General features: G+C 42.3%; 1 pseudogene; it reads left to right on the top strand.

The window, feature by feature from the left end:
* The window catches only part of LOC144763420 (vomeronasal type-2 receptor 26-like), a 256,987-nt pseudogene that overhangs the window by 213,093 nt on the left and 17,092 nt on the right, over window positions 1-26,802 (top strand).

Below are 26,802 nucleotides of genomic sequence, written 5' to 3'. Positions count from 1 at the left end.
TATACAAAAAAATCTCAAATCCTATAGGACAAAACCATGACGTGTCTGGTCCCTCCACTTTCGATGTGCCTAACTTATCAACAGTTTCTTTGTCTTTAGAAAACCTTCCTCATCAAACTTCGGCAGAGGAAACTCAGATATTTTCTTCCGTGGCTTGCATATTTCTCCATCACACTAATGTATCAAACTCTTAGTACAAGTGTCCATATACTCCACTCAGCAAGGATATTCCATTCCTAATGTTCATTACTCCCAAACACAGCCTTTGCCATTATCAGGAACTTACTAAGGACAAATTACATATTTTTGCAGCATACGTTTTAATAAGCAAATTACACATAAAAAGACTCTTGAGGCCTTCTCTGCAGAGCAGTAAAATGTGCTCTAGGAAAAACAAATACACATGTGATTATCATTGTCACTTTACAAGACTCCACTATTAATGTTTCTTTGCATCACGTTATATACATTTTCAAACAGTTAGTGGAAAGGAAATTAGCATGTCCCTTTTGATTCTATTATTATTATTTTCTTTGGCTGTTACTTCTGCACTATTCATTTACATTTGCGGCATACTGCAAAAGCAATGGAAAAAACTAATTTCTTTCCAGCAGGCACTTGCGCAGTTTTCATCTTTCCCTTGTTAGATTTGCACTATTAATTTTACACCATTTTGTTAATAATCTACACAATGAGGACTACAATCCGAGCATGTTTTATTTTGCGACAGCCCTGCTCCATTATTTGCTATAACCGATTGGTCCTTATTGTTACACCTGTAACACCTATTTTGCTCTTTGGTTTTAGTGTCTTTAAACATGTATTTAACCATTTTGTTCCTATTTTGGATTTTACTCACAATTTCATTGTCCTTCACTCCCTGCATTAATCTGCTAGATAGCTCCACCTTGCGAACAACTGCTAAGACATCATTTGCTCTGAATCACCATTACCCTATAAATACTCTTGTATGGCAGGATTATTGGCATGCATGACTACCTGATCCCTTATTAGGTCATCATGTAGGATTCTGAACTTTCAATCTATTCTAACTTCTTTTAGTCAGCAACATAGTCATCAACAGTCACGTTCTTCACCAGTTTTCTCAGAAAAAAACCTATGTCTGGTTACACCAAGACAAACCTTTGGCATTTAATAATTATCCAAATCAGAAACGGTTGCATCAGAAGCATTTACATCCCCCACCACCACCCTTTTACTCACTTGAGAATACTCCTTGAGCCCTAAGGAACCCAACAAATTCATAAAATCCTCTTTTTCTGTTCTGTAGACATGGTATTTTTTCATCAATCGCTCCAATGTAGTTTAGGGAGTAATTTTTCCACTCCAACCATTTAAGAAGTGGTTCAATTACAGAGGACCAGAAGTGCTCTGATGGTAAAATTCCGCACAGCAACAGTGATATTGGAAGCTGTAGGTTCTGATGTGCTCATCTTTGCAATGGAATTGTTCACTGTCCAAACTTCCCCTAACACACAGACTAGTCCACTGTCCTTACCTCACCATTGACCAAATGAAGGTGCAGCGATTATTCAAAATACCAACTCGAACTTAGACTTGTGCTCATCTCTTTCTCTTGTTCCTAAACCCATTCCGTTCATAAACTGAGGGTCATATTTATCTAAATACAATTTGCCAAACCACACAAGGTTGCTTTGCGTGGCACTGCATGGCTTGATAAATCAGGTGTGATGCAACACAGCCGCAAATCACTGCACTGCATTACTCTGCCCTGAGAAGCATTCCATGGGTGTTGCATGGGTGCTCCCACACATCATGCATGGATTTTGACGCATTCCCAGATTTGCTGGTAGACCTGGGAATATGCCAATATGCCAAGATGCCACACCTTCCCAGGTGGACACAATGAAGAGAAATATGTTTATTTCTCCTTGTTACTTCCTCAGAATGCAGCACACATTGAGAAATATGCCCAAGGGGATTGTTATTGTGCAGGAAGGTACCCCTTCCTGAACATAAAAAAATCCTGTATGCAACTCAGGCACCCTTGCACCTTTGTTGGCGCTACTCAGCCCACTGTGCTCCAGTGCAGAGTAAAGGACAGGAATGCACAGTAATATAATAAATACAACACATTCCTGTCCTTTGCCCGTAATGCAGATCAGCAAGGTGACTTGCTGAGCTGCATAGCGTTACTTTTCTTTAAATATGGCTCTGAGTGTATTCCAAGTAAACAGTCTGATAAACAATTATATCCTTCCTTTCCTACTCTAGATAGGATATGGGTCTCATACCTTGTAATACCCAAGGACTTAGCAACAGAAGGATACTCATATTTTCCTGCATATCCAGTACTTGAATGTTGTCAGCAATGTAAAATATATATTTCAAAACATTGGAAAACGGTATTTACCAAAAACAAAAACAACAGTCCACTACTTCTAGAAAACAAGCGGGTTTATTGAGCCTGGCAGCCAAGTGAGCAGAGGCTACAACCTTAGACTCCACTCCTTCAGAGCAGAGGGAGACCATCTGTATCTTCAGAAAGTAGTGCAGCTGAGGTTAACAACACTAAATGTTGCTGAGCCATATTTGATGCACACCCTCGAAAAAATGTTTTTTTTTCTCCTCAAAACAACCTCCCAAAATTGGAGTTTGTTTTCTGAAAGCAAAAGCAAAATGGCCCTAACACAAGGGGAAGTGTTTTTATCACCCTGGGGCCTCTGTTCATTGGTAGTCACCAAAGAATAGTCAGCTGAGGCTCCGACAATGTAAACTCGTTGCTTCCTCTGACTCAAAACAGAGGAAGGGAATGGTGGGGTTCCTAGGGCAGGAGTACCCCCAATGTACAACTGTGTTGTTGCTCTGTAAAACTTGTAAAAGGTGCCTTAAATATTTTGATACACTATACTCCGGCCTATGTATTTATCTCTGTATGTCTTGCAGGTTCTGTACATTGACAAGAACGTAGTTTTAGAGTAAAATAATACCCTAAATTGCCTGTGGGTTCTTAAAGTGTACGAGCGTCATAGGTCTTTTCATGTGTCTACAGATTTATTGTATGACACCCCAAGAGTCTTAATGCAGAAAGGTATAGAATGCTTAAACTTTGTGGATTATATGGGTGCCTTTAAATAAATAAAGAATACAAATGTAACATGCACCCATTTTGGTTCCTTCCCAACTGCAGGCTCCTAAATCTGTCTGTAATGAAAATTGCCCGCTGGGATACAGGGAAGCTGCGAAGGAGGGAAAGCCCGTCTGCTGCTTTGATTGTATTCTGTGTCCTGAAGGGGAGATTGTGAACACCACTGGTGAGAACAGCAGTGAAGATAGACATGTGCCTGGATGATTTAATTAAACAATATGACACTCCTTTAAAAACAGAGGGGATTGAAAAGAACGTGAATTGCGTTTGGCGCCAATGATCGTGTGAACATTGCTGTGCAATTACCGTACCTTTGCTTTTTTGTCCTATGTTTGACTATGCTATTGTAACAGATGTAACCTGTAACTTGTAACTCACTGATCCACACGTTAAGCGCTCTGATACCTCCAGGTCTAGCCAGTGCTATATAAAACTCTTCAAATAAATAAATAAATAAATAATTGCTTGGATCCGGAAAAGGGGTGATTATGAAACACCAACCAACATACTTGGTGACAAAAAGTACATTGAAGTCATCTATATGGAAATTCCCTTTGATATAAAGAATCTCTATGGCGGCCTTCTGCTGTTTTCAAGAGCTTAAATAAGAGGTGATTTGTTTACCTATTTAGTGGGACAAAATTTACCAACCTTGGGAGCCTTAAAGGCTGAGTCTGCCATATGGGAATTGAAAGTAATTACTGAACTACCTCCTGTCAGCAGTGAGGGCTCAACAAATGGAGACTTCCTGCAGCATACATGAGAATACTTTAAGTGGTAACAATTCCTAGGCAACTTGACACCTGTCTAAAATCAGCTCTTACACATTCGGATTAATAGACAGAAAACTCAGTGTACTAACAAAAAACAGTTAAAAACATAACATTTTATTCAATCCATACATGTATATATCTCAATTTTAAAACAAACATCACAGTATCAAGTACCTAACAGAACACAATCTAATCATGTTTAAAATTCAATCATTGCATAAATATGCAAAAAAGGAACATAAATATGAACACCAAATCATAAAATAATACAAGGGTCCCTGAATCTGAGTAGATAAAGATGACAATCTCTACACGCATTTCGGCGTAACCAAAGCCTTCTTCAGGAGTGACCACTTGAATTTCTGTGTATTTAAAAAAATATAAGAAACAACAATATAACAAAACATGGTACATATAATATAATTATAGTACACTGAGTCTGTCACATGTAAAACATGGTGCGCGTTACATACATTTAGGGGTGTTCCATGGGAAACAATAAATTACCACTTTAAAGAAAAATATTACAATTCAATGTGCAGAAGATAGCCGAAAATAACAAAGAGCAAAGAAAACAACCAAGATGAGGCCCCCGATAGGTGACTGGAATATTTATATAGTGCACAGGAATAAGATATAGACAAGAGTGAAGTAAAGAAACAATGCATGTCACGTGATAAGAAACAGGGATATTGAGTGCAAGCCAACAAGAGGTAAATTTTAAGGACCTCCGGGAAATAAACAACGGGTGTTTAATAACTTGATGTCACTATAACAGGACAAAAACAAGAAAGGCGAAAAGAGGCTTTTAGAAAATGAATAAATCAAAGCATCCAATGAATGCAACTGTCAAGCTGATTAATTATTACCTGTCAATAACTTAGGAATGCCCAACCGAGGATATACGACCGGGTCAAGAACAAAGGTCAAACTCCGTGATGAGGAATCTAAAACGAACATATACGTATGAAACCAAATATGTTCCAAGGAATATGTAACTGATAATCCAATGATGGTACTAATACTAATACATACTTAAGAACATCCACAATTTGCCTTTGCCCTTCTTATAAATGAAACATGCCACTGACCCAAACATGCTTACCAGTCAGTCAGTCAAACACTTTTATTTCGGTTAGAAAACATAAAAAGGCATATTACATACAGTGCTATTTATACATGGTTGTGCATTATAAAAAACGTTAAAATACATCATAGGTTCAACATACAAAGTTTCAAGTTATAAAGGGTTAAAGAAGGGAGATGCAAGGATAGATATCTCAAAAGTGCTATAACAAGTCCCATAGGTGCTATAACAAGTTGCAGTAACAAAAGCGGGACCTCCCCATTTTTTACATCAAATGCCCAGTGGAGAATAATCAGTGTGGAGTACCTTTTTTTAGTATAGCACACCTAATAAACCACATGGACAACAAAAATTTGAATGTTGCATATACTGTCATAAATGCAGTATCAGTATAGGTCTCCCTAAAATCTCTAACACCCCTGGACTTGCAGAAAGGGATTATCCATTTTGCTCTAGGCCTAGAATACGAGGGGCAGAAGAGCAGAACGTGCAGATCCGTCTCTCTGCTTCCCCGACATCCGGGACAAGTGCTCACTGGGAGTGTGGCTTTTGACCACTTTTCTGTGACGTCCCTAAGAGGGAGTGAGCCATGTCTGAACTGGATATACAGTTTCCTGGCCAAGGGAGGCTGGATATCATCTAGAAATCTCTCAAAGACAGGGAGGGCCTTGGTTTCCAGGAAAGTCTTGGTCAACCTACCCTGGGACGAACATGAAGCTAAAAGGGCCAGGCCATACTCTCTCAGAGCTTTGCTCGGACTTTTTCTAGGTAAAGCGGCGCAGGTCTCCTCAGGAGAGGACCATAAGTCCTCCCTACCTAAGGCCTTGGAAAGGCACCGAATGTGCCTTAGCCAGGATATTTTCCCCGCGCCCCTGCTAGCTAACTGGTCCCGTAGGTCCTCCCTATAGCTCTCCAATTCTGGGGTGGCCCAGAGTTGTCTCCAGAATAACAATGGACGATTCGAGGCTACGTCCTGAATAGGAACCAAACCCAAGTCCAACCTTAGAGGTATAAGGGGTAACCTCAGAATACGCCTCATGAAGCTGTTCTTAGTGAGGGAGAGGGGGGCCGCACGTACGTGTCCCCATAGGTCCGCACCATAGAGTGCGCCCCCTCTCGCCTGGGCTCTGTATACTTCAACGGGAGGGCCCACCTGTTTGAGAGGGTATTCATTAAAAGCTTTTAAAATGCCACCCGAGGATTGGGCAAGCTTCAGGTTGACTTTAGCAATCTGCGGCCCCCAATCCATTCTATCAGTTAAGGTGACCCCCAGGTACTCAAAGATCAACACACGATCCAGTGCCAAGCCATCCAAATGCAGATGAGGGCAATTGGGGAGTTTCAAATTGAACACCATATACTTGGTTTTGGTGAAATTGATTTCCAGGTTCCTCTCCTTACAGAACCTGGCAAAGGCCTCCAATGTGCGCTGAATCCCCCCCGATGATTTCGACAATAGGAGGGTATCATCGGCGAACATTATTGCCGGTATTTTCCGTCCCGCTAGGATTGGGGAGTCTAGGTTTTTTGCTCCCAAAAGAAAAGCAATCAAACCGTTGAGCAATAGGGAGAATAGCGTGGGTGCTAGAACGCACCCCTGCCTCACTCCACGTTCCACCGGAAATGGGATTGAAAGAGCGCCTTCCCTCCCGTACCTCACCCTAGCGTACCTGCCCTTGTGCATCCGTTTAAAGCGGTCACACAAATAGGCCGGGACTCCCATCCCCTTTAGGATAGCCCAGAGCTTGTCCCTCCGGACCAGGTCAAATGCGGATTGGAGGTCCACAAATATTAAATACAGACTACCCGCTCCCAAAGTGACCGTCCTCCAGTACACAAGCTGTAGCCTGAACAGCTGGTCGATCGTAGAAACCCCCGCCCGAAACCCTGCCTGCAGGGAGGTTAGGATGTGATTGTCGTCCATCCAACACTGCAACCTGGTTAGGAGGACTCAGGCGAAGAGTTTCTGGAGGACGTCAATCAGGCTTATGGGGCGGTAGTTGGCCGGGTCTAAGGGAGAAGCCTTCTTATGGATGGGTATAATTACAGCTCCCAACCAGCTCGGGGGGATGGCCAAACCCTGCATGATGGCATTAAAGAAGGTACAAATATAAGGTGCCCACACCCCTTGTTCAGACCGATAAATGCTTACCCACTACATAACATACCTTTCCAATATCACCAAAATCTGATGAGCTGCAGTAACCACGCAGTGTCTGGGCAGAATATTGAGTTTTAAATGTCTTGGGACATAAATATCACTTCAAAAATACTGTTACTACCAAAATAGCAAGGCCAGAATTTCATAGGAAAGAATATTGGTTTGTTGGTAAATAATATGGTGTCAAGTAAATTGTTTTTAATATAGTTTTCTTTAATATAATTGTGATATAATAGGTTTTAATCAACATATTAATTTTCGTATTTTCAGCATCATTACAATTTTTTACAATAAATTTTGTAGTTGTGTTTTAGTAGGATATTTTTAAATGTAACTACTAATTTATAATGTAGTAGCTGGTTGTTGGGTTTTAAAGAGACTACGGTTAAAAGTTAATTAAGTCATAATAGGTTTAAATGTAAAGATAATTCAGTTTCGATTGAATGTTTTATTATTTTTAATAGTAAGGTTTCTTTTACTAATGGGTAACAGGTTTGTAATGGAATAGGGTGAGAAGGTAATTTAATTAAAATCTATTTAATTTCAATGTAAATTGTAATGTGTATTCTTATTTGTAATCCCTCTGAGGTCCAGCTGTTTCTCTCCTGTTTTTTAGACTGGAGTGGGAATAGCAAATGTAACCCTGCTAAAGTCCAACACTGTGAAAAATTAGGACCGGTTTGCTGTGCCCCCCCGCCCCACACTTTGTGCACCCATTTTGAATTCTAGGTCCTGTTTTCTTTTAGCTCTGCTTACCAGATCCACGGCATGTGCTCTGATTAAATGTTTATAGTTGAATATAATTATAATTATATTTGGCAATGACAGACACCTGTAAGTCACTAGTATATAACAAGGGTGGGAGATTCAACCTGCCTATAAGTCCCTAGTATATAATAGGACAGGGAGGTTTAGATGCCTAGTAGATTTCCTGCTGTAGAGTGTGCACTGCTGAGTTGCCTGCTGTCATTTTAAAAGCCTGGCCTGCCATGCAGGCTGCTTTTAAATTGTAATTATATGCAAATTTGACTTTGAAATTAAATGCACTTCCCAAGTAGTAATCTTCCTTAGTTTTACATCTAATTCACCTTAAGGTCTCCCACAGGTGCCCATAGGTAGAGAGCCTTGTAGCTATAAGCAGGGACATTATAAAAGATGTTTCATATGTCCTGGTGATGGGTAAAATGCCAATTAAATGTTTCCCTATTGTAGTGAAGGGCTCCATAGGCTAACACTGCAATATTTTACTTAAGTATACACATTGATAGGAGCCACGTAAAAAAATATACTACGAGGTATCAAATTTATAGCAAAGATAAATCCAACACATTTCCACTGTTAGATTTATAATAACAGAAAAGGATTTATTAAACTTTCTTTTCTGTGAGACAAAATCCAATCTTTCAGCTGCTCTCTCCTGATTAGCCAGCCTCTGCTCAAGATGGCCAGGGTGCTCTTATGAGGTGTGAAAAGCCCTGCTAGAAAGAAACTGGGTGTCCTGTGGGCAGAGAAGCACAAGCTACAGAGCTATATCCTGCCACTCCAGCCACACGGGAGTCTCTGTAACTAGATCAGGTAGAGGGTTGGAAGGGGAGTGCTTAGGAAAATTAGCCACACCAGTACCTTGGGTTAGTCTGATCCAGCTCCTCTGGAGAGACTTTCTTTATTTTGGATCTTGAGATAATAGTTCTTTCCAGGACAAGAATATTGCACACTTCGGAGGAAGTGGTCCTACACCTGGGATACTGGATAAATATCAAAAAACTGCATAGTTCCTCAGATCTCCTGCCTGAAACAACAAGGAGAAGAAGGTGTGCCCTGCTGAAATGTGGATCTGCACCCAAAGGACTGCACTCTGATGGACTGCATCTGCTGCACAATCTGGCACTACAGCCCTAAAGACTTTGCCTTGCTTTGAGAAGGATGAAGGAGTGGACTCCCTGCATGCTACAAGTTAACAGAGCCCACCTGCATCATCTCCACCAAATGTCCCCATCCTGGAGTGTGACCAGTGGACCTTTAAGGATTTGGTCAGGTGCATTGGAGTCCAGGCAGCTCAAGGGCCATCTAGGAGATTCCAGACCCTGGAATTTGGAGATGTTTGGAGAAACTTTTAGAAAACGTTCCATAAGGTGACAGACTCAACGTCAAGAGTCAAGCCGGCTACCTTCAACCGTGACCCATCGTGGATTTCAGGTTTGTCCTGCTGAAAGTTCTGGAGCTCCAGACTTCCATGATTTGACTGAGGCCTCATGGATCAGCAATCTGATGACAATGCATGAAAATTGGCCTGCTGGAAGGGACTGCTCGACACTGAGATAAAATCCTCCAGAAAAGTTTCAAAGTCCAAAGGTACATTTTCGACCAAGGCCTCCCACTTAATGTATATGACCAGGGCTCCATAGCTGTCGGCCTCAAACTGTAACTTTGTCCTGGTCAGTCAAGCAGACGGGACTATAGGTTTTTAAGAACTAGAACGTTTTTATTCTTTAAAGATTCACATCTCTGTTTCCGTACATTGGAGTTTTGTTGTTTTAGTGTCTATTTGTTCATAAGAATATAATCCATTTTTATAAATTAGGGTTGGATTTTAATTGCGTGTTGTGTATTACATTTTAAATATATTGGTGTTTTTAAATGCTTGAACACCTGTCTCTTAAGTTACGCCTCCCTGCTTGTTGCCAGCTACCAAGGGTTGAGCAAGGGAATAATTTTTTGAGACCTTGACTGACCCTTTTTTGTATTTGTGGACTTATTACTAGTGGTAAGTCACTACTTATCACTACTAATAATCAACTTTCCAACAAACTTTTTTCTCACAGTTGCTTTGACTGGGGTGGGAATAGTAAATCTAACACAGCCGAAGTCCAGCACTTTCCCTACTGTTGCTTTGACCTCAGTGGGAATAGTAATTCTAACCCCTAAGAAGTCTCATACTTTTCCTACTGTTGTTCTACCTGGAGTGGGGATAATAAGTCTACCCCCCCCCCAAAAAAAAACACTTTTACTATTGTTGCTTAGACTGGATTGGGAATAATAAATCTAGCCGCTCTGCATTCTAACACTTATCGTACTGTTGTGTGGACTGGATTGGGAATAGTAAATAACCAATTGAAGCCAAGCACTTTCCTTATGATTGCTTTGACTGGAGTGGAAATAGTAAATGTAACCCCTTCAAAGTGCAACACTTTCATTACTGTTGCGTAAACTAGAGTGGCAATAGTTAATCAAACATCTCTGAAACCCAACACTGTCCCCACTGGTAGCGAAAAAGGATTTGTTTTATAATTGTTATTATTTTTTAATATTGTTTGTTTTCATTTTTATTCTATCATTTTGTAGTTTATTTAATTGTAAAGATATTGTTATATTTTATAATGTATTACTGTATATATATATATATATATATATATATATATATATATTTCGAGCTCCGTAGTTCCAAGGAAACCAAAGGAAACAGCACTCGCAGCAGGTTAAACTTAATTCCAAGTTTATTGCGCAGATATTCTCCAAACAGACGCGTTTCAGCACTTGCCTTCGTCAGTGTCACATATATATTGGTTGTGGTTACACATAAGTCTTGTACCCGCCAGGACGCCTGGATATACAGCGGTTTGGAGGTATTTATATTTCCAATTGGGTGACCGGGACCACTGAGTCAACCCCTGCGCATAGTTTCCAGGCCGAGAGGTTGCTGCGTTCCTATGTGGGGGACTCGAGGGGGCACTGGACTTTGAAATTGCCTTACCTCCCAACTTGCTTCACGACTGTGCCTGCGCTCGATTTCCACTCCGGCAGTGTCACCCCATCGAGCATTTTCCTACCTGGCTTGCACCATACAGAGGCATTCTGGGACTTGGGGTCCGGCTTCACAGGACCACACAGGTGTGCTCCATGACATCAGGGGGCGGAGCAAGGTTCTTTACATCTACTTCGAAGCAGGGTTGCCTACGCCACAGCACAAGAAGAGGTCGGAGAGGGGCGCTGACGAAGGCTAACATTCCCGAAATGCATTCGCCAAAGACTCTTTCTTAATAAAGTGCGCTTTTTAATCCTCCACATGGGTTTCTGCTCTTTTCTGCGAAGGAGATTTACATGAATATATATATATATATATATATATATATATGTATATATATATATATATATACATATATATATATATATATATATATATATATATATATATATATATATATATAATATATATATATATATATATTGTGGTAAGTCTGCTATTTTCTTAGAGCCAAATCTTCAATTAAACTTCAACACCAATCAAACTGCTCAGAAACAGAACGTGGCACATCTAAACTTTTTTGCCTAATCTGGTTTATTTATTTAAATTATTCCACCAAAGTGCATAATAAACACAGTGAGATAGCCTATGCGTTTTTTGTTTGTTGCACATTTCTTTACTATTTATAAAAAATATTTAAATCCTAATATTTTTTATTAAATGCATTTCAAAAATGGTATTATTTTTCTGTACATATAGCTTCACAAGTATCTATATATATATTCACTGAAAAAACCATAGGTTATAGACCATATATAGTTAGGAATTAGCATTTACAAAACCTTGAAAATTCACTGAAAAAACCATAGGTTATAGACCGTATATCGTTAGGAATTAGCATTTAAAAAACCTTATTTTACCCACACAAAACCATTGAAATTCCATATATAGTTAGTTGCACTAACTATATATCGCGCACCCGCAATCCACTGCTGATGATGTCACATATTACATCATTCATGACATGGTCAGTGACATCACTGATGACATCACTGATGACATCTCAAATGACATCACTGATGACATAACTGATAACAACATCCAGTGATTTTTTGTTTCTGTAAAGTTTAAATATGTCTTACATATTGAAGAATGAGTGGATGTGTAAGTGTCTGGACGAAGGATTTAGTAGATGCATGACTGACTGTATGACTGAGTGATTAAATGTGTCTCACTGAGTGCATGGGTTAGTGACTAAACTGTCTTAATTTGTGCATCATTATGTCTGTTGTTCTATAAACTGCTGCATGTGTTGATCAGTAGCTATATGAGTAACTATATGGGTTATTGATTGATTGCCCAAGTATTTGTATGAGAGACTGAGTGTGTGTGTGGCTGGCTGGGAGGTGTATGACTCTGTGCAGATCAATGTGTACTTGTATCAATGATTGTATAAGAAGGTAAGTATGTGTTAGTATATGTTTGAAAATGTAAGGTGCTCTATGTTTAACTGTATAGACAAGAAAATGGAAGTGTCATTGATTCTTTACAGGACTGACTAGGTGTGTGAGTAACTCCATGGATGAGTGGCAGACTGTGAGTGTCTGTATAGGTGTATGAGTGCATATGATAGTGTTGTAAAGATGAGTGATTGTATGTATGAATGATTGTATGGGTGAATGAGTGAAGGTGTGTGTAGACGTAGGAATCAGTGAGTGCGTATGTAGTAACTAGTATTGGTGTGTCAATGGTTTCAAAAATTATACTCTGTATTTAACACTGGGTGAAACAGAGGTTATATTAAAATGTGAGGAGATGCATTGTATTGTCACATGAATGATATCATCAGTGATGTGGTCATTGATGTCAAATGAGATGTCATCAGTGATGTCATCAGTGATGTCATTTGAGATGTCATCAGTGATGTCATCAGTGATGTCACTGACCATGTCATGAATGATGTAATATGTGACATCATCAGCAGTGGATTGCGGGTGCGCGATATATAGTTAGTGCAACTAACTATATATGGAATTTCAATGGTTTTGTGTGGGTAAAATAAGGTTTTTTAAATGCTAATTCCTAACGATATATGGTCTATAACCTATGGTTTTTTCAGTGAATTTTCAAGGTTTTGTAAATGCTAATTCCTAACTATATATGGTCTATAACCTATGGTTTTTTCAGTAAATTTTCAAGGTTTTGTAAATGCTAATTCCTAACTATATATGGTCTATAACCTATGGTTTTTTCAGTGAATTTCAATAGTTTTTTAATAGCAAATATCATAAGCTGTCGAATGTCAAGTACGTGGTAAGTAAAAACATTTTCGTGTTTATGCACACTGATCTGCTTTGAATGCTGCCCCCCCCCCTCATTTCTATTAGGAGTACTCTCTCTTTGCAGATAGTGAAAGGTAGTTAACGCAGGCCTTTGCCCCCGTTGTAATACGTCGTGCCTGCTTCTCTCTCCATTTGATTGATTGTTATCCAAGCATTTACTGTTTTAGAATTGGTTCTCTTTGGTTCATTCTCTATTTACAAACAAACACAGAGTCGCAATACTCTGTTTAGTCTTTGCAGATAACGAAAAATCGTGTACAAAAACAAAAGGAATCGAGCAAAATCAGTAGGCCACTAATGGGATCTCTTTTTGACCTCGCTAAAATAGAAACATTAAGAACAACCCCTCATGACAAATACGAAACTAGTGAGATGAACTGAACTCCACACCATGATAGCTGCAATACAGCTCGGCTCCGCCACCCACCCCGCCCAAAATAACGATAAAGAGCGGCTGCCATGATTGCTCGCGGAATGGCCACGACGGAGCTACGAAATGGTGGTGCTCTCATGCTAACGCCAGCTTCAGTCTGAAACATCCAGAAACACTGTAGACTACCAATTCGATCAGTTCCGGTAGCGCCCCAATGTAACCCGGTAGAGAAGAACTAGCCCTCCCCTCTTTGACTGATGGTTCTTGTTGCCTGTCCCTTCTGTTGTCATTTAACAGAACTATTTAGCCTGCTGAAAGGGGTTGTGTTCCGACCGCTGGTTGGTGGAGACATTTTGACTATATTCTGGACCTGCGTTGTCGCGTAATGCGTCATATGACGCGCCGCGTTAGCGCATCCGGAAGTCATCCGGGGCGCGACGCGCAGCGCGTAACGTAAGCATAACAGGTCATGTGACTTGTTAATAAAACTTTTCATTGGTTCATTTTACTTTTCTTATTCTAATGATGAAAGGCTTGGTCATATGACCTAAAAATTACGCTTTTTATTACTTCCGAACATTATTTTTTCTTAAATATATGTTATAATGTTCCAGGCTAATGTACTTTCCCGGAAAATTTACAACTGTCCTGCAAGTAAAATATATTCTTTTTTCGAGAAAAAGGGCGTTTCTTCGTCCCATGACGGAGCCGTTGAGCAAACGAGGGTCGACCTGCTGTCTTAGTCGCCGATACGCCTGAATATGAGATTCTTATCGATCACTTTATGTTGCAGGAGTAGAAAACACAACAGCCCTTGACCATTTATCTTTACTGCGTTCCTGCGTATTATACCTTTTACCCTTCATGTAATTGGTCTGCTTTATTTCACTTGCCTTTTAATGATTCTAAAACAGTGACTATTATCAAAAACTTTACCAATGTATATACTACTACCATTATACAAATACGAGCCTATAACCACGTGGGCCGGCCACGGAGCAAACTGTAATCGTATATGATGAGTAGACATTTACACTGTAGAAGAACGTAACGGGCGGGCCATTAGGTTGCAAGAACTAAGGTGTCTAACAGTTGCGGAATCGGTGGACGTACATTTTATAATTAAAATACGACAGGGCCAGTTACAATAAAATTATCTAGATATACATTTGCGGGCAAGTACCATGCGTGACGTTAATTCGAACTTTCAATAGTACAGTAATCAATAACACATCAGAACTTAATATCAATAGGGATGTCGAAATACTCAATCAATTCTTGTCCCCGCCCGCCATGTGCTTCAAAACTGCATACGTATCTCGTGATTTCAAGGTTCTGCAACCAGTACACAACAAGGAGTTACGAGTCCCATTTATTCCGGCGCCATTTTGGGCGAGGACGGGCAGGTCCAGGATATAGTCAAAATGTCTCTACCAACCATCGACTATGATGATGTTCATATGCTGTATTTATAGAGTAACACTCATCTGTCCACATGAAATTAATTTGCCACAATCTAAACATGTCATTTTAATCTTTCCAAAGTTCTTCTAAATATTTGGGACCGTTTCCCTTGCCTCTGATGCTCTCAGTGCCACTTCTTTGATGAATGTACTGGCAGGTCGGGGGTTCTCCTCCAAATCTCTCTTTTATGCAGCACTATAATTAATTGGTGCCACCTCTCCATATGACGATGCATGGTATAGTTACCATAACCATATTTTTTTTCGGTTCCTCTGGAGAGTACATCGTGGCAGATGAAGCGTATAACGTACCGGGCATTTACCTTTTTTTGCATGTAGAGGAAAGGAAAAAAAAATCGAGCGTCCGAGTTCTAAGGTGTCCCAGGGCCATTTTAGTGGACCAGGCCCAAATCCAAAGAACAGGCCGCCATTTTGAGAGTCCTGTTGCAGCCGCCTGTCGCTGTAGCATCAAGAGCGGCCAAAACTCAGCTGAATGGCAACTGAAACGGGAAAGTGGCGCCCCACTACAGCAGACGAGCCTCCACCTAGGAAGGCCCGTTCACGCCGCCTCCCCCCCCCCTTCGGGCACCCCACGCCGTTATTCGGAGCAGTATTGTAGGATGGCCACACCAGTGCAGCAACTTGCTAGACACCACCTCGGTGGTAACCGAATCTCAGCGCCTTGTGGTGTCTTCTATTCAGAAAACATTGTTGTGCTGCCTTCGACCTATTCGCCGCAAGTGCGCACGCAACTCAGCTGCATAGCTTGCTAGACACCACCTCGGTGCTAACCGAATCTCAGCGCCTTGTGGTGTCTTCTATTCCAAAAATATTGTTGCGCTGCCTTTGGCCCCATTCGCACATCGGTCCGCTACTGCCGCGATCTCACAGGCCAACGGGGCGCCCCACGCCGACTTTCAGCATTGTAGGATGGCCACACCAGTGCACCTTACTAGACACCACCTCGGTGCCATCCGGATCTTGGCATCTCAGCGCCTTGTGGTGTCTTCTATTCAGAAAATATTGTTGCGCTGCCTTTGGCCCCATTCGCACATCGGTCCGCTACTGACGCCATCTCACAGGCTAATGGAGCGCCCCACGCCGAGTTTCAGCATTGTAGGATGGCCACACCAGTACAGCAACTTGCTAGACATCACCTCGGTGCCATCCGGATCTTGGCATCTCAGCGCCTTGTGGTGTCTTCTAGTCAGAAAATATTGTTGCGCTGCCTTTGGCCCCATTCGCACATCGGTCCGCTACTGACACCATCTCACAGGCCAACAGGGCGCCCCACGCCGACTTTTACCATTGTAGGATGGCCACACCAGTGCCACAACTTGCTAGACACCACCTCGGTGCCATCTGGATGTTGGCATCTCAGCGCCTTGTGGTGTCTTCTATTCCGAAAATATTGTTGTGCTGCCTTCGGCCTATTCGCACATCGGTCCGCTACTGACGCCATCTCACAGGCCAACGGGGCGCCCCACGCCGACTTTCAGCATTGTAGGATGGCCACACCAGTGCACCTTACTAGACACCACCTCGGTGCCATCCGGATCTTGGTGCATAGTGAAGCTGCAGCAGCTGCAAATAAGCTTCAGACAGTGTTACAACCGCTGCTCAGAACTCTCAACTATGACACCACCTCGGTTCCATCCGGATCTTGGCGCGTTGCGCTGCCTTTGGCCCCATTCGCACATCAGTCCGCTACTGACGCCATCTCACAGGCCAACGGGGCGCCCCACGCCGACTTTCAACATTGTAGGATGGCCACACCAGTGCGGCAACTTACTAGACACCACCTCGGTGCCATCCGGATCTTGGCGCGTTGTGCTGCCTTCGGCCTATTCGCACATCGGTCCGCTACTGACGCGAACTCACAGGCCAACGGGGCGCCCCACGCCGACTTTCAGCATTGTAGGAAGGCCACACCAGTGCTGCAACTTGCTGGACACCACCTCGGTGCCATCCGGATCTTGGCGCGTTGTGTTGCCTTCGGCCTATTCGCACATCGGTCCGCTACTGACGCCGCCTCACGTGCCAACGTATTTTCTCCGCATTTTATACCCTATGCCGCATAACAGGTCATGTGACTTGTTTATAAAACTTTTCATTGGTTCATTTTACTTTTGGTTTCCTAATGATGGAAGGCTTGATCATATGACCTAAAAATAACACTTTTCATTGGATGAAAACTTTTTTTTTTCCCAAACGATGAAAGCCCCACCTTGTTTCTGGATGTTTCAGACTGAAGCTGGCGTCAGCATGAAAGCACCACCATCTCGTGGCTCCGTCGTGGTCATTCCGCGAGCAATCATGGCAGCCGCTCCCCACCAGAAGCCTGCAGGAGTCGGGGGCCCCCAAAACTTTTGTTGAATCCTCGAGGCGGAGGGGACGCTTTCGAGAATGGGGTCCAAGACCTAGCAGACAGTCGTCCGATTTCCAAGGTGTCCCAGGGCCATTTCAGTGGACCAGGCCCAAAAAGAAAAGAGCCTGCCGCCATTTTGAGAGTCCTGTGGCAGCCGCCTATCGCTGCACCGCAAGAGTGGGCGCAACTCAGCTGAATTGCGGCTTTTGACACAGTGGACAAAAAGCGGACGGAATGGCAACTGAAACGGTAAAGGGGCGCCCCACTACAACAGACGAGACTCCACCTGGAGAGGCCCGTTCACGCCGCCTCCCCCCCCCCCCGGGGCGCCCCACGCCGTTATTCGGAGCAGCATTGTAGGATACCAAAACCAGTGCGGCAACTTACTGGACATCACCTTGGTGCCATCGTTCTGCTGCCTTGGAACTATTCGCACAACAGTTTGCTACTGATGACCCACCCCCCGCGACGCCCCACGCCGGATGCCGAAATCAGTGCGGCACCCAGGCAACATCACCTGGGTGCCGTCCAGAAATCTGGACGTTGTGCTGCGTTGGGACTATTCGCACAGCCGACCGCTACTTCGTTCTTTTTCCCTAAAAATGTTTATATGTTTTTACTGTTTTTGTTTTGTTGTATATATTTATAAGTTATTAAAGTTTTATAATCTTACTACTTTGTTGGAGTGCTATATATTTTTAATGTGACACATAATTGTAAAAACTTTGATGTACAAAGAGTCATCCCTGGAATCTTCCGCTTCAGGCTCGGTCCCCTCCCCAATCACAATACAGGATGGTTTTCAGATAGTAGGAACGCGTGTGCTGTGACGGATCTCATCGAGTTTGGGCCTTGATCTACTATAACTCCTTTGAAGAGGGGTGATTCTTTACAGCTGGGGCCATAAACTACATCTGCAGGGCTAGCTGATAGCCTAGGACCGGCCTGGACAATCGGACACAGAGGAAAAGGAGTGTCAGAGGGTGCGGTAGTGAATAGGGCGAAAGGGAGGTGTCGGGCGGGCACAGGGTGTGATTCTCAGGGAAGAGCAGCGCAGATGGGGGGAGGTTTATTACCCATGCATAAGACAGAGAGCGGGGGTGACCAGTGCCTGGGGGAGATGCTTGCGAGGGTGGGGAGCCATGCTAAGGATCGACAGCGTGCAGAGAGTGGGTCTGGTCAAGGCATCTAAAATGACTGCCGTGCACGACAAAAGTGTGGCATTTGAAAAAAGGCAAGATGGCGCAGACAATGTTTTTCAACACTTCCTGATTTCCTTCTAATCGAACGTTAACAGACGTTGGGGCATATTACCAAAGTTAAGCGATATTTATCCCTAACGAAGCTTAGCAACGAATTTTTTACCGCTAAGCATCGTCAGAAATTATCGCAGATAAACCTTGCTATTATCAAGGTTTATCGCAAATGCCATAAAAAACGACCGCAATGCATTAATATCGCTGAAAACTCAGCGATATTCATGCATTACCGAGCTAATGCTCTTAGCCATGTTATCCACCTCCCATTGGATAACATGGCTAAGAACTGCTCAGGGCAGGTGGTAGCTTTTGGAGATATTCGCGCTTAGCGCGAATATCTCCAAAAGTTGGTAATAGGAGATAGCGATGTTAGCGACTGTTTCAAGTCGCTAACATCTTGGCATGCCCACTTTGCATGTCATTAGTGATAAATATCACTGACATGCAAAGTGGGGCCCAAGATGGTCGCTATTTCCTACTAGCGGTCGCTAACTGGTGTTAGCAACAGCTAGGTAATACAGAGATAATTTTATCTCCGCGAAGCGGAGCGCTGTCTTGTCTCTCGATCCTACCGAGAGACAAGATGGCGGCCGCTACGGACTGTTTGGAATGTTTACAGACGCCGGAGAACCAATCAGCTTCGCAAAGCTCCGTTACGCGAAAAGTACGCGAAGCGGAGCGCTGTTACAGATATATATCTTTTTTTGAACGTTAATTTCTCAAAATACACTGGAGCACATATATTGAGACCTAGCAAAGGCACATCGAGCTACCAGTCCCTACAATTTTGCCAAGTTTCGTGCAAATCCATTCAGCCGTTCGATTATTATTATTTTTTTTTTTTTTGCCCCGCGGGGCCCTTTTAAAACCTCCACATCAAACCTAGAGGGTCAGGGAGGATCTACTATGCCCCCTTATGGTCATTTGCCCCTTCGCTTTGGCCTCCTCTTGTCTCTCGATTCTACCGAGAGACAAGATGGCGGCCGCTACGGACTGTTTGGAATGTTTACAGACGCCGGAGAACGAATCAGCTTCGCTTCACAAAGCTCCGTAACGCGTAAAGTCCGCGCTGCCTGGTCCGCTGTTACAGATATATATCTTTTTTTGAACGTTAATTTCTCAAAATCCACTGGAGCACATATATTGAGACCTAGCAAAGGCACATCGGGCTACCAGTCCCTACAATTTTGCCAAGTTTCGTGCAAATCCATTCAGCCGTTCGGGCTAAAAGTGAGGCCAACCGCTCTATGGAAAACTCAATGTTAAAAACACGTTTTGGGACCCCCCTTTTTTCTCGGCCCCCCCTTGACGAACCCCCCCCAAATTTTCAGGGGCTGCTCAGAAACAAAATGTTCCATTTTCCTGAACATTTCAGCCAATTCCGTCCACAAACGCCAAAGTTATTAGACATAGAATTTTCAAAAATCCCATAGAGAAAAAATCCTAACTATATATACCTACTGGCGACCGCCAGTAGGTAATATATATATGTGTGTGTGTGTGTGTGTGTAGACCTATATATGCATATATATTGAAATGTTTATTGAAAACGATTTTATGTTATATTAATTTAATATACACTTTATATTGGTTACTTTAAAGTTCATATATTTTAAAAGTAAGTCAATCATTTTTCTAGTTTGTAGACAATATTTACTTCATGATATTTTTGACTCAATATTTTTGTAATTTACATTTGAGGTATAGGAGCAAAATATTGTGGTAAATTATATTTTTGTCGACAATTTTTTTTACTATAATCTTTTGTCACTTAACCAGCCATACAGCACTCAGTTGGAAAAGAACACCTCATCGCTGAGGGTACGTGAGGCTTAAGGACATGGAGAGGAACACAAACCATCTTATGGAACATCAGAGAAATGAGATTCTCTGCTAGGGCAATGGATAACGTTGTGCATTGATCCTTTTATACCTATTTGTAACCTTTAACACACCCAATATAGCATCTTTCTACTTTCACTAGAGACCATGTTGAAGTTATGTGGTGTGATGATTTAATGGTTAAGATAATTTCTTGCTAGCTCATCCAGCAGGTGAAATGAAGCTCATTTACTTAAAAAAAACATTTAACCTAAAGTTTTTCTCAATGATCATCTATTTTGCTGGCTCTCTTCAACATGCACTGCCCCCCCCCCCCCCTGCATTTCTCAATAGTCACTTAGTTAGCTAACGCATGTATGCTGCTTGAATTCAAATATGCAATAAGATGTGGAAACAAACAGAATATTATAGGGAAACACAGAATTGCTGTTGCTGTGAGAGCCAAGCCCCATTATTTTACTTCACCCCAATATGTTGATCACCCAAGAATTTACATTTGCCATCTCAGCTCTGGCACCCTTAACCAGGCAATAAGAGTCAGTCCCTTTCTTGCCATTAGGCTCACAAAATCAACTTAGAAGAGTAATAGAGGAGTTGGAACTGAGGAAACCCTCGGTACGGGCTCACATAGTTTTAACCACCACTCCCTCTCTGGAACCATATTTAAAAATCGTCACTAACCCACTCCACAGACTCCTGCTAACAAAATTTAGGTTGAATTTAATTAATTACACACTTGGCAACTTCCCTGTGTGGTCAAAACCTGAAGATGGACCACCCTGTGATTGTGATCAGTTTTCAACCCAGGATACCCTCCATTTTATATTTTTTTGTGGTTTGTATACTACTGAGAGGGCAAAGTATTTACTTCCTGTGTTAAAGGCTGCTGGATTTATCCAAGTAAGGCCAGCTTTAATTTTTCTTCAATTGCTGGCAGACACTCAAACCATCTTTAGCGTTGCATGTTACTTAACAGCTGCCTTCAGATCAAGGAAGAAAAGAATATCTGGGAAAGCCTTATTTTAATCTAATCTTAAATCTGGTTTTATTTGTAATTTTAACCATTGTAAGTATGAAGACAAATGAAATCAATAATTCATGTTATAAATTTGCAATCACATTTTTTGCTGTTTTAAAAATTTGTATTGTATTGTATTTTGTCCTTTTATGATTTTAACAAAAATCGAATAAAGTGTATTTTGACTGACTGACTGACAGTAATAGAAATAGTGACTGGGATCACTCAATATTTGTGTTCTAGATCAATGAAAAGATAAAGTGGGTAGCCAGAAATCAGGATTATTTTAAGGAGGAAGTCATCAGGCTAAATAGACAGAGTACCGTGAGGGAAAAAAAGTCTCTCAACAGTCGGAGGGTGTCACTAGCAAATCAAAGATACTCCCTGGCTCAACCCCACAACCGGAATTTATAATACACATTTCATACATAGGTAATAAGCAAAACTGGAAATTCAGCATGACATGACTTGAGATAACAAATATTGGATAAATCAGTATGAGGATTGTCACACAGATAGCTATGACACTAATCCATTTCTAAGGCAGAGTAAATCTTCCATTAGTTTACACAGTAAAAGCGCAGTCCGGATATGTACAAAACAATACGAAACATTTTCGAACAGAGAGCCATATACTACTGTTTTAATAAGCTTACATCAGAACATCTATCGTACGTGTCCTTCAGAATGTTACTTTGGGTATACAAAGTAAGTTGTGCCCACAGTGCATGCTCGTTAACGAAAATAACACAATAATACACATTGTCCTGTGCTCTGCGAAGACTGCAGGGAGTGAAAACATGCAGGGGGATATTGATTGGGAGGAGTAATGAGCAGGAGCAAGACGAACAAATACCAAAAACAGAATCCGTTTTTTAATAAAATTGTGTGATTACAAAAATGTGGCATAACAAAGTAAATCAATAAACACAATTTTCAGCCTCTTAATAAAATATTTTTAATTGCAACATTAGTAATTGATTACAGCTGTGTTCAATATAAAAATCTTTTGTATTTTGAAAATTGTTTTTCTCGGAAAATTGCACATTTTAGAAAAAACTTCAATCAATCATATATACTTGAGAAGCAGCAAAATGAAAGGCCTCTCATTGGACTAGAACAGCTTTATCTCCAGCAATGGTCTGGTCATACTCTGTGGGTCCCCCTCCCGAGCCCTATAAATCAATCAAAAACATACATTTTTTTTACAATGAACATTCTTTTCCAGTTAGGTGAATATTATCACCAAATATGTGTTCTTCTACCTCTATCACCTCAGTGGGATTCACCCCTTCTGCAAACTCAAGATCACATATCTCTTATCAGAGATGTGTGCAACTCACATATTGATTACAGAACAAAGTTTATGGGGGTCTCCTTGAGCAAACATTAAGGGCATTATTATGAGTTTCGCGTTCCGATGGACTGCCAAACCCACTGTAGCGGTTTGGCTACTGTCACACCGGTAGTCCAACTGCCCTATTACAAGTAAGGCAGTCAAACTGGCATGGCATACCCAATCCCTGGTGGTCTTACAGCCGTCTGAGACCCCTAACATGTTGGTGGTGCCGTTGCTGGTGGTGAGGAAAAAAAGGGCTCCCTACAGGGCCCACTGTTGCCTCTGTACCAGGGGATGCATGCAGGGGGGCACATGGTGTGCCCTTGTGTATGCATGCACTCCCAGTTCGTACAAGGCATGGACTTGACAGTCCATGCCCTGCAGGAGTGTACAATCACTTATGAGCCTTAGCACTGCACCGTTGAGGGCCAACCCGACCTGGATTTCAGTCAGAATCCAGTGGGCAGTCTCAATATAGCTTTGGTGGTGTGGTAGCAGTGCGCTTGCATGGCGGCCTGCTTCCACACCACCAAAGTCACAATAAAGCCCTGAATGATCAAATTCAAAAACCTTTCTATGCTGAATAGAGCCTTGAAAAGCACAATCCAGGATACCTGTATAAACTTTTCATCCCAAACAGCCCAAACAGATGCATCCAACACCGTCTCTCACTATTTATTCCTGTAAACATTGAAGTAGTCCATGAGTAGGTTTCTCTATCAACAAGACTTCTCCGTTAGGAACGGAATCAGTGCACTGCCTTCAGGAGACAAACATCATATCATTGTGCAAATTAATTGAAGATCACCCTCACCCGACAAGCATTTGTGTCTTAATGATTTACACTGAACGAACATTTTTTCACCATCCTCTCCTGCTCATCATGTGCCTCCAGCAGTCACATGACAGCCTTGCAAAAACAATAAAATAAAAATATAATAACATAGAATATACATGTTTGCCAATTCCCCATTAACCAAAGCCGCCCAAAGCAAAAACTTAACATGGTTCCTCTTTTGCAAATTACTTTGTTACATTCTAAGCAGCGTCTTGGTATCATGGACACACTTTAGTTGGTAATTCCAAATTGATGCAAGCAGAGTATGCAGTGGTTATCTGAACAAAACACCCAGCATGGCAAAAATATGACATCATATTTACAGCAGATGGTGACAGTCAGTGTTGTTTTAGAAAATTAAAAATACAACTTTGGAAGCGGGACAGACCATCATTTCTAAACCTATAATATATACATGGGGATAATGAGGTCATGGTGCCTTTTTCCACTAATGTAATGACCTGTAATTTGCCTTTTGGAAACAAAATGCTCGACAGTCTGCCGAGCTGCCATGGCATGATGATATGGCTTATAAAAAAACAATATCCCAACCGGTGGAAATCAAAACGACAATTGCTATAGTATGCAAAAAGCATTACACGGACAGAAAAATAAGGAGACAATTATTCCAAGGATTTATATATAATAGTTGCTTATATATTTAGTTCGGAGGGAGAAAAAGGACATTTTGGACAAATTGGAACAGAATAATGTTCAAAGATTCAAATGACAACTGAAGGTAGACTTGGTGCTCAAATATATACAAGTGGTGAAAGGCGACGCAAGTGGGGGGGTGAACAACGTGGACGGCGCAGTGTGAACAAGGTGAACATATTATACAGTGGGTGGCTCAATGTGTGACATAATTAAGTTGACTTAGAATCACAAATTAAAGATTCTTGGAGAGCCACACTGGATGTTGCGCCTCAAATAGCGCTGTGTGGTCGACGGCGTTTCGGTCCCTGATCAGTTGGGACCATCTTCAGGACGGGGTTGTCTCAATTAGAATGCTATGGGGCAAAAGGATAGGGTGAGGGTGGACCAAGGAAGTAAACAAAAATTGTAACAAGTGAGTGGCAGGAAGGAGAAGTCGGGTGATATCAGGTGGGGGTCGCTCATGGTTGGTCAACCATGGAAAAGTTAAAAGGGAAATAGGGCCGGAAGGGCCGTGAATGGTGAGTCTAGAACATAAACACTACTGCGGGGGAGAGAATGCCCGCGATCAAGGGTTGGTCAGCCTCATGGAGGTAGACTAGGTGCAAGGAGAAGTTGCACTTAAGGGTGTAGAGTACCCGTGAAAAAGAACCAGCGAATAAGGTTAGAGCGCTGGAGACATTCAGAATGGGTCTGCCAAGGATCGAGTGGGGGACTGGAGTGTGGGGTAGGGCGGGCAGTGAGAGCGCATTACCTGTAGAAATGATGAGGCGGGTAAGCGTCGTCAGCTTGTGGAATAAAGGCAATCTCTAGGCTGTGAAGAACACACCCTACGGAGCAAAGGGAGCCAGAGTCACGAGTGGCGTACAGAGAGACAGTGAGAGAGGCGAGATGCCACGCCCGGTGGGCGGTAACCTACCAGTGGGTGGAGGGATTCAGGGATAATTCCTATAGCCGGTTCAGGCGACGAGAGGAATTAACGTCTCATCGACGGGGAAAAAAACCTGTGGGCGAAAAAGCCGGTAAAAACCATGCGAATATCGGGGCCCAGGAAACATGAGTAACGGGGAGGGGAGGGGAAGCGGGGGTGGAAAAAAACAATTCAGAGAGAGCGGGTGGCTCAATCGTACCTGTAAAAATCAAGGTTTGTGGCAAGAGCGGATCAAAACACGGCACCTGTGGAGTTCGATAAAAAAGGGAGAGGGAGGGCGTTGTTGGGCATGGGGGTGGGCCTGTGCGAGGTTGCCGGAGGCAGGGTGGGGGGTGGAGCTAAGGACCGAAGGAAGAGCGATGACGGGGGGGGTGAAATGGATAACATAAGATGGGATAGAGGTTCTAATGTGAAGAATGAGTACATGCTAGAGAGTACCGTGCTTATATCTGGGGGTGTAAGTATGCAGAGAAGACTAATTGGGAGGTGGTTCACAATTAACATTGGGAGGGCATTTGATATACAGATTATCAACTCCATAGTTATACAGTATATACATAGAGACATCCACATAAAAAATGTACAAAATGAAATGCTTGCGAACATACAAAGGCAGTCTTAAGGTCAGCATGTCTAAAAAACCTAACAAGTATTAATGTGTACCCCGCAAAGGCATGGAAGAACGCTGGAAGGGGAAGGGGGTACCCCCCGGGAAGGGAGGGGGGGACAAGGGAGGTGAAGGACTGGAGAGGGCGGGAAACGTGGTATCACATACGGAGTCTTTCAGAAGGTGGATGGAGCAGATGCAAAGGATGGACGGATAGACATCAAGTGGTGACTGTGTTGTTCCATTCATCTAGAGTGTTCAAACCAGAGGTAACAGAGTCACATAGGGTTAATCATTTGCATTCTGCTTTATTCAACAAGACTTTTATGTCACCTCCGCGTGTAGGGAGTGTAGGTCTTTCAATGACTTGCCACCTGATGTCCGTGTCGCAGTGTCCGTGTTCAAGAAAATGGGGAAAAGAGGAGCCGTTGTTACTTGACAGTTGATCCTGATTTTATGCTGGATGATCCTTTGTTTGATCATCTGGGTGGTTTGTCCTATATAGACCAGATCGCAGGGACATTTGATGGCATAGATCACGTTTTGTGTTCTGCAGTTCGTGTGGCTTTTTAGTTTGTACGTTCGCTCTTTGTTAGTGAAGTACTGATGATATGGCTGACATTGTGCTGTGTCTCTTTAAGTCAGAAGTATCTGCCATATTGGTGAGGAACTCCTATTGAGGTAATTGAGGCTTGTTGAAAGAAGCTGTGCCTCCACAGCTATAAATATTTGACTCATCAAACTAAAAAAAGGCACATAACCTGTTTAAAAATCAACCCTTGCCCCTTCTGTGTAGTTTCCAATATCTTATCTAAAGACCTTTCATATGAATCTCTTATATTATGTTCTCAATTCTTGGAGGTGAGAGGGACCCC

Source organism: Lissotriton helveticus, chromosome 1_1 (genome assembly GCF_964261635.1).
Source record: "Lissotriton helveticus chromosome 1_1, aLisHel1.1, whole genome shotgun sequence".
In the NCBI taxonomy this organism is placed as follows: domain Eukaryota; kingdom Metazoa; phylum Chordata; class Amphibia; order Caudata; family Salamandridae; genus Lissotriton; species Lissotriton helveticus.
This window is presented reverse-complemented; position numbering and strand designations above follow the sequence as displayed.